Here is a 4,773-nt window from a genome sequence, read left to right as displayed (position 1 = left end):
TGTCTATGAGCGCCATTTTTTCATTAATAGACATCGATTTTAATAGCAGTTTTTAAAACCGGTGTCTATGATAAAATAAAATAATATATTTTTCCACCAATACTTAGCCGAAATTTGCAACACTTCTCTCTTCCCTCTAAACCTAAACCTATATCGCGCCGTTCACCGTATACCGTCACGACGCCGCCACCACTTTCCTCCTCGCCGCAGGCAGTCCAACCATCTCTCTCAGCTTCATCTTCCTCTTTCCCTTCTTAGATTGACGCCTCTTCCTCTCCTGATCAGGATTGACTCACGACGCATCTCCTCCACCTCCTCCCTTTGGGTAAGAAGAGGAACGAGAAAGGAGAGGTGACGAGTTGGTCTTGTTTTCTAGGGTTTCAGAGTAGTAGTGACGGAGGGAGGCAAGATGAAGACGACTAGAGGGAAAGGTGATACGAAGTTCCACTGATCAAGACGATCAAATCGTACCTTTTATTTCTAAATTCTAAGTTTGCAGGAACCTCACCGCTGCCCTCTTTCCTCTCTCCCTCTTCATCAAATTCTAAGTTTTCGATCTTCTTTTTTTCGAGGATCTCGACATCTCGTCACGGAGGAGACCAGAAAAGCGAAGCCCAAGGCTGGCACTTCCCTTTCCCGAGACGCCGTCAGTGTAAGTTCCCACCTCTCGAGCCGCCTTCACTTCCCTTCCCGAGCAGCTCAATTAGCCAAAGCATGCCCAGTCTCCAACGTCACCCTCCGCGATCCTCACTGCCTCAGCGCCATCATCTCCGGCCTCGCCCTCGACGGTCGCCCGCTGGAAGCTCTTCACCTCTTCAAATGGTTCCAGACCTCCGCCCTCGACCCCGACGAGTTCACCCTCTCAAATGCGCTCTCGCTCTCCACGAATCTCAGCGCGCTGGACCAGGGAAGGCAGATCCAAGCTCTCATCTTCAAGAAGAATCTACCCATGGACGTCGCCGCCACCAACTCGCTCATCAATCTCTACTTCAAGTGCGGCAGCATCGCCGACGCGGAGAAGGTGTTCGACGGTATGCTTCTGAGAGACGTCTACACTTGGAACAATAGAAACAAAACGTCATCTAAAACACTCCCTAGATTCCAAAAACTCTACTCTGAGAAGAAAACTCCTCTCTACAAGTTCTTGTTCTCCAAGATTCATTGCACATGCGTTAATGTGTTGTTTGAACTTTAGTATGCAATTGGGGTAAAAAAAAATCATAGTACCGAAGTTACAACTCATCACATGGTTTGTGTAGGTCATGCATGCTGTGCACAGGTGTCATACTCATTTGGGCACATGATGTTCTCCTCAATACTGAGAAATACCATACCAAGCAATTCTCAGTAGAAATCATATTAAGTGGAAATCTCCTTGAATGTGTTTGGACGGTCTACTTGCACGATTTGTTCTTAGACATAACATAGTTCATGTTTTGTTTTATTCCTCTAAATATAGATCACTATATTGAACTTCACCTCTCAGGTGCCATCTACCAGGCCAGATATGGTTGAAGTTGTGAACATACTAGAGATGATCAGATGCCCTCAGGATAATCCGGAAGAGGAGCTTTCTTGACGGTTTGGTCCACAATCTCTGCGACATAAACCAGTTATATGGTAGATACCTAGAATGATGAACTAGCACGGTAGTTGGATTAGGTTTGCACGAAATGAAAGTAGAAAAAGAAGGCCTAGCTGCTACAGAATAGCTTGACTAACAATTTGCAAGCCAGAAATCCTTGTGAAAGTTAATCAAGGTTTTTCCATTTCTCTAGTATTAGTGTGCTGCTGCAAGGTGGATTACATTCACCAGGTTCTTATTTGTATAACCTTCTTAAGTTGCATTTTACCTTTCATGCTTCTTTGCTTCCGTTACAAATAAAAACATGGTTTCTTAGAAGCAGGTTGGGTAAAAGCACAATGTGCAACTCTTTATGTTAGTATGTTTTGAGTGTAATTTAGGAGGTTGATCGTGATAAATCAGTTTCAAATTGGTTTTACTCGATGTTATAGTTTTCTTACTCTTACAGTTTCCTTTATGGATGCATCCTGGATATCCATGTGATTGAATTCTGAGTTTTCGATTCGAACTTGCAGGCCCAAGTGATGCGATCATTCCATTCATCTTGTAGCAATTACCAGGAACTCTAAGTTGCATGTTTAATTAAATCTGAAAGGTCTTACTAGTATTCAAATATTGTTACCTCATGTTTCTCCTTCCTTGTTCAGTTCTTGCATATGTAGAGGATTGAGATTGTGAAAGTTGGTGAAGTTCATATAGAGAATGTAAGCCCACCAATGGTTAAAAAAGAACTTGATGATTTTTTTTTCATTTTCAATTGACAAATTTTTATCTTATTCATTTAATTGGTCAATTGCTTGAGTAGCATGTAATTATGTTCTATTACTTGAGTTTATAGATCACTATGACCTTCTATATTGAAAGTGTATCCCTCATAGAGTGACTAGTCATTTTAGAATGAAATGAGTTTTACTCATTAATCCCACATGGATGAATGCCGGTTGCCCATTATACCTATATATTACAAGTGTGTTGCCCTCTCAAGTGAATAAGCTCTGCTTGAATTCAGCACTAATGCTCCAAAGTGGTCACCAACAAGTCATCAAAAATACCATCAGTCACTATAAATGTTTCTTATCATCTCATGTCAGCTTCTTTTTCCAAGTCTATCCTTGAGGATGGGAACTGACTCATTGCATTGTTCTTTTTATTGTTATTAATAGGCAAGTCTCCATAGAAGAAGGAGAAGGTAAAGCGCAAGAGCTCGGTGTCATGTTTATCAAAACAAGCGCAAAAGTTGGCTTCAATATAAAGGCAGCTATCATACCATGACGAGAACGTATTATGCTTCAAAATCACTTCATGTTTATGCTTTTCAAATTACCAATGCATATATGCCTGATCACAGCTGAAACAGACAAATACTTGTACTGCCAACATCTCCTTTAGGTGCACCAATGACTTGGCCCAAAGATCATTAAACTAATGATGTTATACTTGTTAGACAGATGCACTGAAAGCAAACATATGTCATCTTTACGTGCCTAATTATGTTCAATTCCTGACAAAATGCTTAACAATGGCATGCTAATTTAGTCTCACAAGGCTAGCAAGGGAAGTTAGCTAATGAATAGGATTTATATGGACTTAACATATACACTATTATTAACTCGGGCTTCAATATTTTATTCTCATGGCTGAGAATAAGTTTGTGGATCAATTTTTCCATCAAATCCAATGGCTTCTTATTTATTTATCTGAATATTTCTGATTTTTCAAGGACTGCGGTTACTAATTGCTTCCTCAATCTTTTCAGGCTCTCTTTCGAAAGATTGCGGCTGCCTTGCCCGGGATGGAAACCTTTCTCCTCCATGTTGCTTAGATTTATGAGGTTTAAGAATGAAGGAAGAATCTTTTATTTTGTTCTTTTGAAAATTTATTATGTCAATATAAGTAGAATCTTTTTGAGTTTATGAGGTTATCTGTTTAAATAAAAATCTTCTCTTCCTATTTCATTTTGTTCTTTTGAAAATTTATTATGTCAATATAAGTAGAATCTTTTTGAGTTTCTGAGTTTATCTGTTTAAATAAAAATCTTCTCTTCCTATTAGCTAATTTTGTTGCTTGCTAGTGATTATGCTTATCTACTATTTGCTTTACTCTCACATGTGAGAATCAGTTCTTTTCTTACATGTTTCTTTCTATCAGATATTTAAGTTTATTTTATTTATAACAAGTACTCTCTTTTTTCCTGTGTTTAGGAAAGTGAAAGTGAGGATGATGGTCTTGACATGGGTGATGATGATGATGTTGAGGAACTTGAAAATGAATCAGAGGCTGTTAGGAAAGAACCAACCATTGAGAAACCTGCTCCTGTTTCAGCATCATTTGTTGTTTGCCTATTGAAAATTGATGTCTTGGACGGAATGCTTTCTTGCATTTCTTTGTTCGGAGTTGCTATGAAGAAGGTAAGCTGCAATGCAACTAATATATTTTTTTTGAAGGTTCTTATCTAGGATGTTGACTTGCAACCAAATAGTCATCCTATGTTGGGAGCTAATGGATCCTGTCCAGATTTGGTTAGTCAATAGTCAAAAGACAATTATTTCATGGATACATATGGATGTTCATATTAATAAAAAGATTACATATTTCAGATATTGACAGAACATTAACTCAATGTGGAATTTGCACTAGCTGTGTCCTACTGAGCCTTTTGTGCTTTCTAGAGGTCCTTACTTGTCTCTTTAAGAATTTGCATAGGTTGATACAAACAAATCTTAATGAAGAATTTATGTCTATACGTCATAATATATGGACACTTTTTTAGTTTCATCTTATTCTATTTTACTTTTTTTTTTCTAATAACATACTCTTTGATGCAAGGTCGAGAAAGCTCATACTACCGACCTTCATTGTGTGGACTGGAACCCCCATAATCAAAATCTTATTTTGACTACGTATATTCTTGATGTTTATTTATTCCCATTCTATAACCTCTGTTGGAGCAATCCCAATGGTCTGCGGGACCATGTGTTTTGGTGTTTGGGCAAAGGGTTTAAGTTAGGTTTACCCTTGTTATTTGATATGTGTACTTGAGTTGTGCAGGACTGCAGGTGACACATATGACTCAGGTTGACGGCTTCGGGTCGAGTGAAGGATGGAGCATCCGAGGGACCGTGGACAAGGCAGCGAGGACAAGGGCCGGGGGAAGCAATTTCGAGGCATACGCGAAGGATGACATTGGG

At 39.2% G+C, this 4,773-nt stretch overlaps 1 long non-coding RNA gene across 2 annotated transcripts; it reads left to right on the top strand.

The window, feature by feature from the left end:
- Positions 1-880: 880 nt before the first annotated feature.
- On the top strand, positions 881-2,842 carry LOC122027265. Of its 2 annotated transcripts, XR_006124336.1 has the most exons (4): positions 881-1,031; positions 1,487-1,620; positions 2,101-2,289; positions 2,749-2,842. It is a non-coding gene; the product is annotated as an uncharacterized LOC122027265 (long non-coding RNA). The 2 variants fall into 2 exon arrangements; XR_006124335.1 differs by lacking the exon at positions 2,749-2,842 and having other exon boundaries at positions 2,101-2,298.
- The last annotated feature ends 1,931 nt before the right edge of the window (positions 2,843-4,773 follow it).

This window comes from Zingiber officinale, chromosome 10A, assembly GCF_018446385.1.
Source record: "Zingiber officinale cultivar Zhangliang chromosome 10A, Zo_v1.1, whole genome shotgun sequence".
NCBI lineage: Eukaryota > Viridiplantae > Streptophyta > Magnoliopsida > Zingiberales > Zingiberaceae > Zingiber > Zingiber officinale.
This window is presented reverse-complemented; position numbering and strand designations above follow the sequence as displayed.